The sequence below is a fragment of the Trichomycterus rosablanca genome, chromosome 1 (assembly GCF_030014385.1).
Source record: "Trichomycterus rosablanca isolate fTriRos1 chromosome 1, fTriRos1.hap1, whole genome shotgun sequence".
Classification (NCBI taxonomy): Eukaryota; Metazoa; Chordata; class Actinopteri; order Siluriformes; family Trichomycteridae; genus Trichomycterus; species Trichomycterus rosablanca.
In genome coordinates this window covers 20,651,642-20,665,495 of record NC_085988.1, presented here as the reverse complement: position 1 = coordinate 20,665,495, position 13,854 = coordinate 20,651,642, and positions in this window count along the sequence as shown.

Genomic DNA, 13,854 nt, shown 5'->3' with positions numbered 1-13,854 from the left:
TTTTAAAAAAAGCCACCACACTAGACCACAGAAGTCGTGCGTCATTCTGTAGTCCTCGTTATGCCCATATTTGGAGACCCGGGTCTAAGTCAGATTTTCAATGGCAAAAATGAACGGGGTTTTCAAAAAATCGGCTCTAACGCATTCTGTGCTAAATTAACATGTTCAGAACCCTATACGTTTTGTCCTATGTAAATTTTTCTCCTGTACATCACTGGATCCTATAAATTACGAGGTTGTTGTAGGGTCGTAATATTAATAATGCTACACGAATGCTTATGCTACTGCGCATTAATTAGACGTCACTAAACCACACCGAATCGACGGAATGAGCAGCCCGCGTTTGGTGTGCAACCAAAGGCGTAACACCCGACCATCCTTGCTTTCTACTTTAATGTAGCTAGCTACTAAAAATATCAACCAAAACTTGTGAATATCACTGGTGAATCGCGCTGCTTCGTACGGTTATTTAAGAGGCTTATAAAAGAAAAAAAATGTATGAGGCTTCCAGTCTAGTGACGTCAATTCAGTGCGCAGTAGCATTAGCTTACATGTAGCAATATTCATATTTTGACTCTTTAACAACTTCACAATTTAGAGGATCCAGTGATAATAGACAGAAGAATCTCCATAAAACAAAACCTAACAGCTTTGGAGCATTTTTTATGACTACAGGATGCGAGAGAGGCATTTTGCGAAATCTCCATTCATTTTTCCCATTCAAAATTTCTCTTAGACTCGGGTTACCAAATATAGGCATAACAACATGGCGTGGCCTACAAAATGACGACACGACTTCAGTGGTCTCAACAAAGCTGGAACACACACACTCAAACTCAAAAGAAGCTTTATTATATACAGGTGTGAGTATAGAGTGCTGCTAGTGTGCAGCTCTCTCTGTGCTCCCCCAGTAGGTGGGGCAGTTTGTTGGGGTCTGGTAGGGAGGTGAAGTTGGGGATAATGTTATTACATTTAGGGAAGAATTGGGAGCGGATGTGGTGGTACTTGGTACACTGGGTGAGGAAGTGCAACTCCGTCTCTACTGTACTGAGAGTGCAGTGCTGGCACAACCTCTCCTCCCGGGGCAGCCAGGGCCGGGTGTGTCGCCCCGTCTCCACGGCCAGGTCATGTGCGCTCACACACACTCAAACTCAAAAGAAGCTTTATTGGCATGACAAATAAGGACATTCGTATTGCCAAAGCAAGTTACAGAGAAATAATAAAAATAACAATAAGAACAAATATATACAAAAGTTACATGTGCAAAAAATATAAAATATTAATAAAAACTGTGCAAAATAATAATAAAAATTATAATATTTACAGTAATAAGGTAGTAATAACGATCAGTTTGTGTGTGTGTGTGTGTGTGTGTGTGTATGAAGCAACAGCTCGTTAGCTGCATTAAACTCATGGCTAACTGTAATGCAGTCACCATTTTGTGAATCCACATGTGCATGTTAATGAATGTACAGTGTATCACAAAAGTGAGTACACCCCTCACATTTCTGCAAATATTTTATTATATCTTTTCATGGGACAACACTATAGACATGAAACTTGGATATAACTTAGAGTAGTCAGTGTACAGCTTGTATAGCAGTGTAGATTTACTGTCTTCTGAAAATAACTCAACACACAGCCATTAATGTCTAAATGGCTGGCAACATAAGTGAGTACACCCCACAGTGAACATGTCCAAATTGTGCCCAAAGTGTCGATATTTTGTGTGACCACCATTATTATCCAGCACTGCCTTAACCCTCCTGGGCATGGAATTCACCAGAGCTGCACTGGTTGCTACTGGAATCCTCTTCCACTCCTCCATGATGACATCACGGAGCTGGTGGATGTTAGACACCTTGAACTCCTCCACCTTCCACTTGAGGATGCGCCACAGGTGCTCAATTGGGTTTAGTCCATCACCTTTACCTTCAGCTTCCTCAGCAAGGCAGTTGTCATCTTGGAGGTTGTGTTTGGGGTCGTTATCCTGTTGGAAAACTGCCATGAGGCCCAGTTTTCGAAGAGAGGGGATCATGCTCTGTTTCAGAATGTCACAGTACATGCTGGAATTCATGTTTCCCTCAATGAACTGCAGCTCCCCAGTGCCAGCAACACTCATGCAGCCCAAGACCATGATGCTACCACCACCATGCTTGACTGTAGGCAAGATACAGTTGTCTTGGTACTTCTCACCAGGGCGCCGCCACACATGCTGGACACCATCTGAGCCAAACAAGTTTATCTTGGTCTCGTCAGACCACAGGACGTTCCAGTAATCCATGTTCTTGGACTGCTTGTCTTCAGCAAACTGTTTGCGGGCTTTCTTGTGCGTCAGCTTCCTTCTGGGATGACGACCATGCAGACCGAGTTGATGCAGTGTGCGGCGTATGGTCTGAGCACTGACAGGCTGACCTCCCACGTCTTCAGCCTCTGCAGCAATGCTGGCAGCACTCATGTGTCTATTTTTTAAAGCCAACCTCTGGATATGACGCCGAACACGTGGACTCAACTTCTTTGGTCGACCCTGGCGAAGCCTGTTCCGAGTGGAACCTGTCCTGGAAAACCGCTGTATGACCTTGGCCACCATGCTGTAGCTCAGTTTCAGGGTGTTAGCAATCTTCTTATAGCCCAGGCCATCTTTGTGGAGAGCAACAATTCTATTTCTCACATCCTCAGAGAGTTCTTTGCCATGAGGTGCCATGTTGAATATCCAGTGGCCAGTATGAGAGAATTGTACCCAAAACACCAAATTTAACAGCCCTGCTCCCCATTTACACCTGGGACCTTGACACATGACACCAGGGAGGGACAACAACACATTTGGGCACAATTTGGACATGTTCACTGTGGGGTGTACTCACTTATGTTGCCAGCTATTTAGACATTAATGGCTGTGTGTTGAGTTATTTTCAGAAGACAGTAAATCTACACTGCTATACAAGTTGTACACTGACTACTCTAACTTATATCCAAGTTTCATGTCTATAGTGTTGTCCCATGAAAAGATATAATGAAATATTTGCAGAAATGTGAGGGGTGTACTCACTTTTGTGATACACTGTATTTGCCAATTGTTTGTACATTGACCAGTAGTAACTCATGTCAGTTTAATGAGAGTTAACTCAGTTGTAGTTTCACATTTCTTACCAGTGTTGGAAGTGAGAAATATTTCAGGAAAATATTGTTAATGAGTTATATATGAGTATACAATGTATCACAAAAGTGAGTACACCCCTCACATTTCTGCAGATATTGAAGTATATCTTTTCATGGGACAACACTGACAAAATGACACTTTGACACAATGAAAAGTAGTCTGTGTGCAGCTTATATAACAGTGTAAATTTATTCTTCCCTCAAAATAACTCAATATACAGCCATTAATGTCTAAACCACCGGCAACAAAAGTGAGTACACCCCTAAGAGACTACACCCCTAAATGTCCAAATTGAGCACTGCTTGTCATTTTCCCTCCAAAATGTCATGTGACTCGTTAGTGTTACTAGGTCTCAGGTGTGCATAGGGAACAGGTGTGTTCAATTTAGTAGTACAGCTCTCACACTCTCTCATACTGGTCACTGAAAGTTCCAACATGGCACCTCATGGCAAAGAACTCTCTGAGGATCTTAAAAGACAAATTGTTGCGCTACATGAAGATGGCCAAGGCTACAAGAAGATTGCCAACACCCTGAAACTGAGCTGCAGCACAGTGGCCAAGATCATCCAGCATTTTAGAAGAGCAGGGTCCACTCAGAACAGACCTCGCGTTGGTCGTCCAAAGAAGCTGAGTGCACGTGCTCAGCGTCACATCCAACTGCTGTCTTTGAAAGATAGGCGCAGGAGTGCTGTCAGCATTGCTGCAGAGATTGAAAAGGTTGGGGGTCAGCCAGTCTGACCATACGCCGCACACTACATCAAATTGGTCTGCATGGCTGTCACCCCAGAAGGAAGCCTCTTCTGAAGTCTCTACACAAGAAAGCCCGCAAACAGTTTGCTGAAGACATGTCAACAAAGGACATGGATTACTGGAACCATGTCCTATGGTCTGATGAGACCAAGATTAATTTGTTTGGTTCAGATGGTCTCAAGCATGTGTGGCGGCAATCAGGTGAGGAGTACAAAGATAAGTGTGTCATGCCTACAGTCAAGCATGGTGGTGGGAATGCCATGGTCTGGGGCAGCATGAGTGCAGCAGGTGTTGGGGAGTTACATTTCATTGAGGGACACATGAACTCCAATATGTACTGTGAAATACTGAAGCAGAGCATGATCCCCTCCCTCCAGAAACTGGGTCACAGGGCAGTGTTCCAGCATGATAATGACCCCAAACACACCTCTAAGACGACCACTGCTTTATTGAAGAGGCTGAGGGTAAAGGTGATGGACTGGCCAAGCATGTCTCCAGACCTAAACCCAATAGAACATCTTTGGGGCATCCTCAAGCGGAAGGTGGAGGAGCGCAAAGTCTCAGCATTCCAGTGGCAACCTGTGAAGCTCTGGTAAACTCCATGCCCAGGAGAGTTAAGGCAGTTCTGGGAAATAATGGTGGCCACACAAAATATTGACACTTCAGGAACTTTCACTAAGGGGTGTACTCACTTTTGTTGTTGGTGGTTTAGACATTAATGGCTGTATATTGAGTTATTTTGAGGGAAGAATAAATTTACACTGTTATATAAGCTGCACACAGACTACTTTTCATTGTGTCAAAGTGTCATTTTGTCAGTGTTGTCCCATGAAAAGATATACTTCAATATCTGCAGAAATGTGAGGGGTGTACTCATTTTTGTGATACACTGTATATGATGTTATGGTTTTGGAACATTATAATAGACATGTAGCCTTTAAAAGGGTATTGTATTTTTCTGTTTCTTTGTTATATTACAGAGTGTAACAAATATGCTTTTACATCTGACATTGAGTATTGTAGCTAAAATGTTTGAGTACTGTAGCTAAGATGTGAGTAAATGATTTATGTATTTGTTAATTCATTCCAGTAAAAGTTCTCACTGAGAAAACATCACTTCATCACTCTCATGATTATTTCTCTCCATTTTCAGGGGTACAACATTTATATGGATGAGTCTGTATCCTGGATTGACTCGTGATAATTCTTTTGAATCCAACATGGCTCCAAAGCACTATTTGATGTGAGATGCATCCATCTATAGGGAGTAATAGGTGAAACAAAACATAAACCATTAACTTTAAAGTTTACATCTGAGTTTTGCTATGAGATGATTTGCAGTTTGCAGTACTGAAAGTTCAGTATTGCACACTAGCCTTAAATCTATTTAGTTGAATAAAATTGTATTAACATACCCATCCTGTTGTTAACTTGGTGCTTAAAACATCAAGTCCAGTGGTCATGTGTGATGTAATTTCATTTGCTGCCTTGTTTTTGCCTTTGGCCCCTCCTGGATCCTAACTTGCACTACATTCTACACAGGCTTTTGTTATTAATGCTACTCTGTAGATACTTCAGTAAAGTTATATGTTATAGATCTGGATGTCATGGAGAATATATACAAAATCAAATGTCATGATATATGATGTGGTGTAATGAAGTAGGTCATATAAATGATGCAAGGAATAGACACATTTGACAAATTATATAGTAAAAATGCTCTAATGTGAATGGTTATAAAGCAAAGCATTCCTATAAAAATCACTGCTGGACATATGATGCTATTGAGCCAGAGGAAAAAGACAGTTCATAAAAATCAATAAGTGGCATAAACTAATTGGTGCATCGTTGGAAGTGCAAAAGCAGACTGGGAAAGAGTTTTACTTAGCCTCCATTAAAAAAACTTTGCTCATTTGTTTGCCGATCACTTACACTAGGCAGCGCTTGATGAAGTCCAGGAACAACTCGTCATCAGTGTTCAAAACACTGGCCAGATTTTTGGTACCGATTCCTCTTATTTGTCCACCGTGTTCTAGTATCCTAATACGTCGTCCTTTAGAGTCTGCATCAAAATATGAGACATACAGTATTTAGAGAATGTTTTAATATTAGATGGTAAACTGCAAATGAACGCCATTGACATGAAGTGCTTACCGAAGAACAATTCTTTCCTTGCAGAGATGTATTCAGCTGGAGGCTTTCCAAGAACCTAATGTATAAACCATAAATTATATATAATGTATAATGTTTGCAGGCTTACATTGATAGAAATACTGGATATCTGACCATGTGGTAAAATGATGTTTTATACCTCCATCATGCGGGACATAATATCCACCTCTCTCTCTTCATTAAATGGATGCTCGCCAGTGTAATGCTGAACCCAAGTGCAGCCCAGACTCCACATGTCAATTGCGGTGGTGTAATGGTTGCGCACCATGACCTCTGGAGCGTGTTAGATGCAAGTTTCTACCCATGGGAACTCTGAGGAAGGGAAGAAGGGGATAAAGTAGGAGAGACAAAAGGTGGGTAGACTGATAAAAAAGATTACTGTATTTCTATTGACATAAATGCACAACACAGTTAGTTTTGCTCACTTTGCAAATGTTCGAAACAGCTAAATCCAAAAGATGACGTTGATGCCATCTGGCCTTTGCAGTGACATCGCAATGTTTTCCTTTACAAGCAAGAAAGGCATAAGTGAGAACAGGCATAACATCATTATTAAACATCATTATTAAACATAAATTCAATATGGGAAGTTTTACGGCATTTTCCAAGTTTTACGACATTCATGCCGCATGGCCTTTTGTTCAAAATTACGGCTGCCATGATCTCTTGGCAGAGGTCCTCTAGACCCCCACCTAGGGGGTGGGCGGAGCCTGGGCCTCTTTAGCACATTTCATTGGCTCCAACAGCAGCGGCGGAGGAGGAGCCTAGACTAGTTTAAAAGAACGGCGCGCTCAGACGCCGGGTCCTTCTTCCTGGCTGGCGATCGTTTTGAATTGCAGGAGAAAGGAGCGCCGATCGGCTTAGCTCTGACATACAGGGGTTGGACAAAATAACTGAAACACCTGTCATTTTAGTGTGGTAGGTTTCATGGCTAAATTGGACCAGTCTGGTGGCCAATCTTCATTAATTGCACATTGCACCAGTAAGAGCAGAGTGTGAAGGTTCAATTAGCAGGGTAAGAGCACAGTTTTGCTCAAAATATTGCAATGCACACAACATTATGGGTGACATACCAGAGTTCAAAAGAGGACAAATTGTTGGTGCACGTCTTGCTGGCGCATCTGTGACCAAGACAGCAAGTCTTTGTGATGTATGAAGAGCCACGGTATCCAGGGTAATGTCAGCATACCACCAAGAAGGACAAACCACATCCAACAGGATTAACTGTGGACGCAAGAGGAAGCTGTCTGAAAGGGATGTTCGGGTGCTAACCCGGATTGTATCCAAAAAACATAAAACCACGGCTGCCCAAATCACGGCAGAATTAAATGTGCACCTCAACTCTCCTGTTTCCACCAGAACTGTCCGTCGGGAGCTCCACAGGGTCAATATACACGGCCGGGCTGCTATAGCCAAACCTTTGGTCACTCGTGCCAATGCCAAACGTCGGTTTCAATAGTGCAAAGAGCGCAAATCTTGGGCTGTGGACAATGTGAAACATGTATTGTTCTCTGATGAGTCCACCTTTACTGTTTTCCCCACATCCGGGAGAGTTACGGTGTGGAGAAGCCCCAAAGAAGCGTACCACCCAAACTGTTGCATGCCCAGAGTGAAGCATGGGGGTGGATCAGTGATGGTTTGGGCTGCCATATCATGGCATTCCCTTGGCCCCATACTTGTGCTAGATGGGCGCGTCACTGCCAAGGACTACCGAACCATTCTGGAGGACCATGTGCATCCAATGGCGGTGCCGTGTATCAGGATGACAATGCACCAATACACACAGCAAGACTGGTGAAAGATTGGTTTGATGAACATGAAAGTGAAGTTGAAACATCTCCCATGGCCTGCACAGTCACCAGATCTAAATATTATTGAGCCACTTTGGGGTGTTTTGGAGAAGCGAGTCAGGAAACGTTTTCCTCCACCAGCATCACGTAGTGACCTGGCCACTATCCTGCAAGAAGAATGGCTTAAAATCCCTCTGACCACTGTGCAGGACTTGTATATGTCATTTCCAAGACGAATTGACGCTGTATTGGCCGCAAAAGGAGGCCCTACACCATACTAATAAATTATTGTGGTCTAAAACCAGGTGTTTCAGTTATTTTGTCCAACCCCTGTATATTCACAGATCATTTTTTACACTTAATAAAGTGTTTTGAAGAGTACTTTCTGGATTCTCTGACTGCTTTCTTCAGGACCTCTCGACAAAAGATTCGTCCTAACAAATGGTAGCAGAAGGATGGTTCAAGAGGCCTGAGGTAGCATCAGATCGATTCAGCTGATCAAGGTAGGACCTGGAATTCTAAGAATCTTTTGTACTCAGTACAAGGCGCGCCTACAAGGTAAACAGATGTTCTCTGTATATATTAGCTGCATTTATTATTTAGCGTATTGAGTATGAAATTGAATCTCAGAATCCGTAAGTGTCTGATTAAATTACTAAAGTATCATTAGATAGTTTAAAACTGTGAATATATGTTGGAGCTAAAATGTATGTTTCCTGATTGCTGAGGTTGAACCAGACCGGTCTAAATAAATGGTAAAGGGCGCCATTGTGTTCGGCTGGGCCGGGCCCGGAACACTATTGGAGGGAAAGGGGAGTCTGTCTGTTATGGTAGCGGGACTCGCCTAATTCGATTGTTCTACATTTTAATTAGCCTGTCTGTTATGGTAGCGGGGCTTGATTAATTTGATAGTTCTAAATTTTATCAAGCCTGTCTGTTATGGTAGCGGGGCTTGATCAATTTGATCGTTCTACATTTTAACAAGTCTGTCTGTTATGGTAGCGGGGCTTGATTAATTTGATAGTTCCAAATTTTCGCGAGCCTGTCTGTTATGGTAGCGGGGCTCGAGTAAATTTGATTGATCTAAATTAACGAGCCTGTCTGTTATGGTAGCGGGGCTCGATTAATTTGATCTAAATTCACGAGTCTGTCTGTTTTGGTAGCGGGGCTCGAGTAGTTTGATTGTTCTAAATTCTAAATTCGGTTTCAAAATAGTACATCAGGAGTTTTGTTTGTCAGTAAATCTCTGTGTATGTTTGTCTGTGAACCGCGGGTGAAACCGTGTGTGTGCGTGTATTCTTTTGTTCGTCGGCGCCATTTTGGTCTTGGGAACGCAGCGTGGTTACCCGCCTATCCGCCATTTTGGTCTTGGGAACGCAGCGTGGTTTCCCACCTATCCGCCATTTTTGTCTTGGGAATGCAGCATGGTTTCCCGTCTATCCGCCATTTTGGTCTTGGGAACGCAGCGTGGTTTTCTGTCTATCTGCCATTTTGGCTCTGAATGGGCAGCGTGTTATTTCTGTCCGTCGGCCATTTTGGCTCTATGTGCGCAGCGTGTTATGTTTGTCCAACGGCCGTTTTGTCTTTGTATGCCTGGATTGGGTAAGTGCTGCAGTTAATTTTATAATTTAATTTAATTTTATAATCTTAAGATAACTGAGTTAAGATGAAGTATTTGTTATGGTACCTTATTAAGTGTGTTTTAATGTGGGTGGCGTCTGAAAGAATCCAGTGAGTTTTGCGACGGGGAGTCGAGTCTTTTGTCTCGGTTCCTTTTAGGGAGCCGTATATTTACATAATGACTCCTGGAAGAGTCGGTTCCTTTGTTTCGGTTAGAAGAGCCGTTTCATAGATTCGAATCATTTTACGACACGTCGCTAGTGGTTATACAATTTGAAAAAGTTTTATGTCATTTGAAATGAGACATTACACATCCCTAACTGTTTTAATTGTTGCATCAACGTTTCTTCTATTGCATTTGAATTAAAGACTACTGTTGTAAGGTTTGTATCCACTCCTGTTTTAGCCATATCGTCCAGCCCTAGTGTGGGGGTTGTGAAACTAGGAAACACGTGTCTATGTGATCCAAAAAGTTTAAGGCCTCCATTGTAGTGTTAATACTGTATGTGCTCCCCTCTGTAGTTGGTAGTGAATTGGGGGAATCTCACTGGGGTCCCTGAACGACCCTCAAGGGGCGGAGCTAAAGGGACATCACGAGTGACTGACATTATCTGCGACTCCCCATCTCTGTGTCTTTGAAAATGGAGATCTAACAGCAGGACAATTGCAGCAGGTAGTTATTAATAGGATTAAAGACACCACTCCAACAAAAGGTAGAGACAAGGAAGGGGATAAATATAAAAAATTATTTCATAGTTGGGTAACTAGGGGATTGTATCCAATTTCAAGTGAGCCTGTTCCTCCAGCTGCACAGAGATTACAAATCTTGGAACACCAGCAGGGAGAAGTTGGGGCACAGCAGGAGAAAATAGATCGAGGAGGGCTACTGAAGTCTTTAGCCTACAGAAGACAGCTGATAAAGCTGCAGGACCAACTAGTTAGAACTAAGGTGGCTTTGCAACATATGAAAGTTGTGATAAGCAAGGCAGATAAAGAAATGAGCAATGGACTTGCGACTCTAGATGTTAACACACCACAACCTAAGTTACCAGTCCCTGATCCATCAGTTCATCCTCCTTCATATGAAAATGTAAGTAATATGTTGAAGGTTCTCCAGCAGATGTCGCTAGGGGATGAGAAGCATTCAGATCCTACTAAACAGGTAACTACACCTAAGGAGTTGCATCACCACAATGACCCTGACAGGTATACACATTCCACTGAACCACCTACCCAGTCTACTACAACACTCAGACGATGTTGCTCCACCCACACATCACCGTCCGGAAGCCCAAGAGACTACTATGGTAGTGACCGGAGGACAGTTAGCCATACACTAACTGACACAAAACTGTATTGCAATAACATGAGACATACACCTAGGTATTTATAGCTAATAGTGGAGTATAGGGATTTCGATTTTTAGTACACTTAGGAGCTACCCACTAAGGTATTCAGGAAAACATAGTTTGATGTTTGACTATTAGTGCTACAAAAACATACTTATACTGAATGTTTTTCTATTCATATTATAATAATAGAGAGTCTTGGCATCAGTTCCCTATAAATCTTATGAGGTGTGATCATTTGTTTGCCTCTTGAATTAAATTGGAAATAATGCCTGAAGGTACCACTATTTCTGTAAAAGACAGGGACTCTGATCCCTTCTGGATTTGTGCAGAATTTTCTTTCTGTCTTTGTCTGCTACAGAAATATCTGTAGTTATACTAAGTGATCTTGAGGGTTATACTTATCTAACTCGGTTAGTGCCAAATTATGTTCTATAACTGAAAGGAAAACATCTCACGTATCAAGTTAATGATTGTATAAATACTACAGTGTACTTCTAAAATTGAACATTATTATCAAATGCTGTAATGTACTTAATCCTACCACTTTTTACTAATTGCAGGAGATGGTGAACATCATGACTGTATTACTCTATTTTTTTCTGGGCCTGATAGGAATCCTGAATTGGAAATGTTTGTGAAAGGATTTGCATCCAGAGATGCTGCAACAGACAGGAAACAAGTGGGCTTAGTTAAAATTTTAGCAAATGATACTTTGTGTCATTGTCCCTCCTATTCAATTTATTGGCTTAAACTGTTGAACTACATGCTTTAATAACAGCCTCTAGACTGGCTGAAAGCAAAACTGCTTACATGTTTATGAACTAAACTTTCACATATGGAATCGAACAATTGGTTGTATTTGGTGGGAGAGTGTCTTGTTTTGACTAATTTAAATTTGGAAATCGCCCACCATACCTTGTTGCACAACTTGTGGGTGCAATTCTGCTGCCCAAACAGAGAGCCATTTTGTAAATTGTGCATATTCTAAAGTTTTGTTCCAATTTTACAGGACAATGCCAGAGGTGACACTGCCGACAAAGCTGTTGCACACCTTCCACTGCTCACTAACGACATTATTTGTTTACAGGTCCAGCTAACACCAGACTTTGATTGAACTAACTTTAAAATTATGTGCTTTCCAACAGGATAAACACATTTAGAAGGTTCTGATTGTGTGTCTCCTGATGTTTGGAGATGTCCAGTGGGCAAACCATGTCTTACTAAAATACTATACCATACCAAATTGACCCATGAGTAGAACCATGTGTCAAACAGGGGGGGACACAATAAAACAATCTATGCAAATCTAGATAATAAAAACCTGCCAAATGCAACAAGGGCTCCTAGTGAAGGACATCCTGTCTCTAATAATCTTTTGAACTGAGACAACATTGTGTCTATTACCCAGCTACTGGAGGAGCTGTGAAGAGGGAAATCGGCACCAAACACTGAAAATAATAATTCTCATACAGATGAGCATGAGATAAACATAAAAAAAAAATTGCCTTTAGGCCGTTTGAAATTCTGTTTGGACAACTCTACAAAGACATGGATTGAAAATATTTAATGGACAAAATTCTAATTGGACACAGGCAAAAATACAGATTTAATGCTTGGTTGCCGTCAATTTTTTAATTATTTTTGTTTCAGTTGCCCACATCTGGTGGAAAGAGGTTAAGAGGGGTCGGTCTCTGCATATGCGGAGTCTCCACACTGATCTCGTTTAGGTTTATTTAATGTTTTATTTTCAAGATTTGATTGTAAAATTTGAAAAAAGGGGGGAGTATAATGGCAGGAATGAGAGTTTATGTTTAAATATGGCAGGAGTACTATGGCAGGAATAAGAATTTATGTTTAATATGCTGCTTTGTGTATTAAATCCTGTGATACATTGTGCTGGGGCAGCTGGACTGGCAGACCTACGGATATGCATGCAGATTCAGGGACGCCTGGTGAAGGTAATCTTCAGCCTTACCTCCTGTTTAGAGAAAAGGGAGTTGTAGCAATCTGTAGTATCTCTCAGCGCTGCTGCTTGCACGGACTCAGATGAGATGGACTCAGGTGAGATTAACCTTTTGCGACCCTGCGGTCACATATGAGGACATTACATTTTGACTTTGTTATGCCTTATTCCTTGACCTGCTAAACCTAGACCGATTGTCCCCATTAGTGGACATTTTTTGTCTGCCATCTAGTGGTAGAAGTAAAAGTACTAGAACACTAATAAAGTTTGTTTGCTTCTTTATTAAGATTTTGACATTATGTTTTGCACTTTAGTTACATTTATGACAGAAACGGTGGTTGCTCATTGCACAAGATTCAGGTTATATCAGGCACAGACATGGACAGTTCAGTGTCTCTGGTTCGCCTCACTTGCATGTCTTTGGACTGTGGGAGGAAACCGGAGCACCCGGGGGAAACCCACACGACAACATGCGGGCTCCGCGGAGGGGGAACCTTCTTGCTGTGACAGTGTGCGACAGTGCTGCCCACTGAGCCAGCCCAACTAATAAGGTTAAAAACATAAGGAATAGGAAAAATACATTGAAAAAATCAAAGCTCGGGTCTCAGGAGATTAAATATAATTGCTTACACGGACTCCGGTAAGATTCAATTTAATTGGTAATATTTTTTGGAAATTGTTAATTGGCAATTGTTAATATTTGATGCTTGTGTTGTATCCGATGAATCTTTTCTAGCTAATTGATCAGGTCAACTCACTCATCTTATAATTAAGAGGTTTATTGAAAAGTTACAAAGAAATCGGCTCTCCCCAGGCTCTCAGGCTGCAGCGTTCTGAGTCTTCACCCCTCGGGGAAAGTTGAAGCACAGACCCCGACCTGTGCATGCAAAAGGTTTTTATACCCCTTGTCAAGACCTTATGCTCGTAAAGTGACACGTATCCCTAGTCACCAACCTGTCCTAACCATTTTTCCCTCCTGGCTTTTATCTGGTTTATGGTTTTACCACATTTATTGGGGTGAGTGTGTGAGCCCAGCTGGGCGCAGCC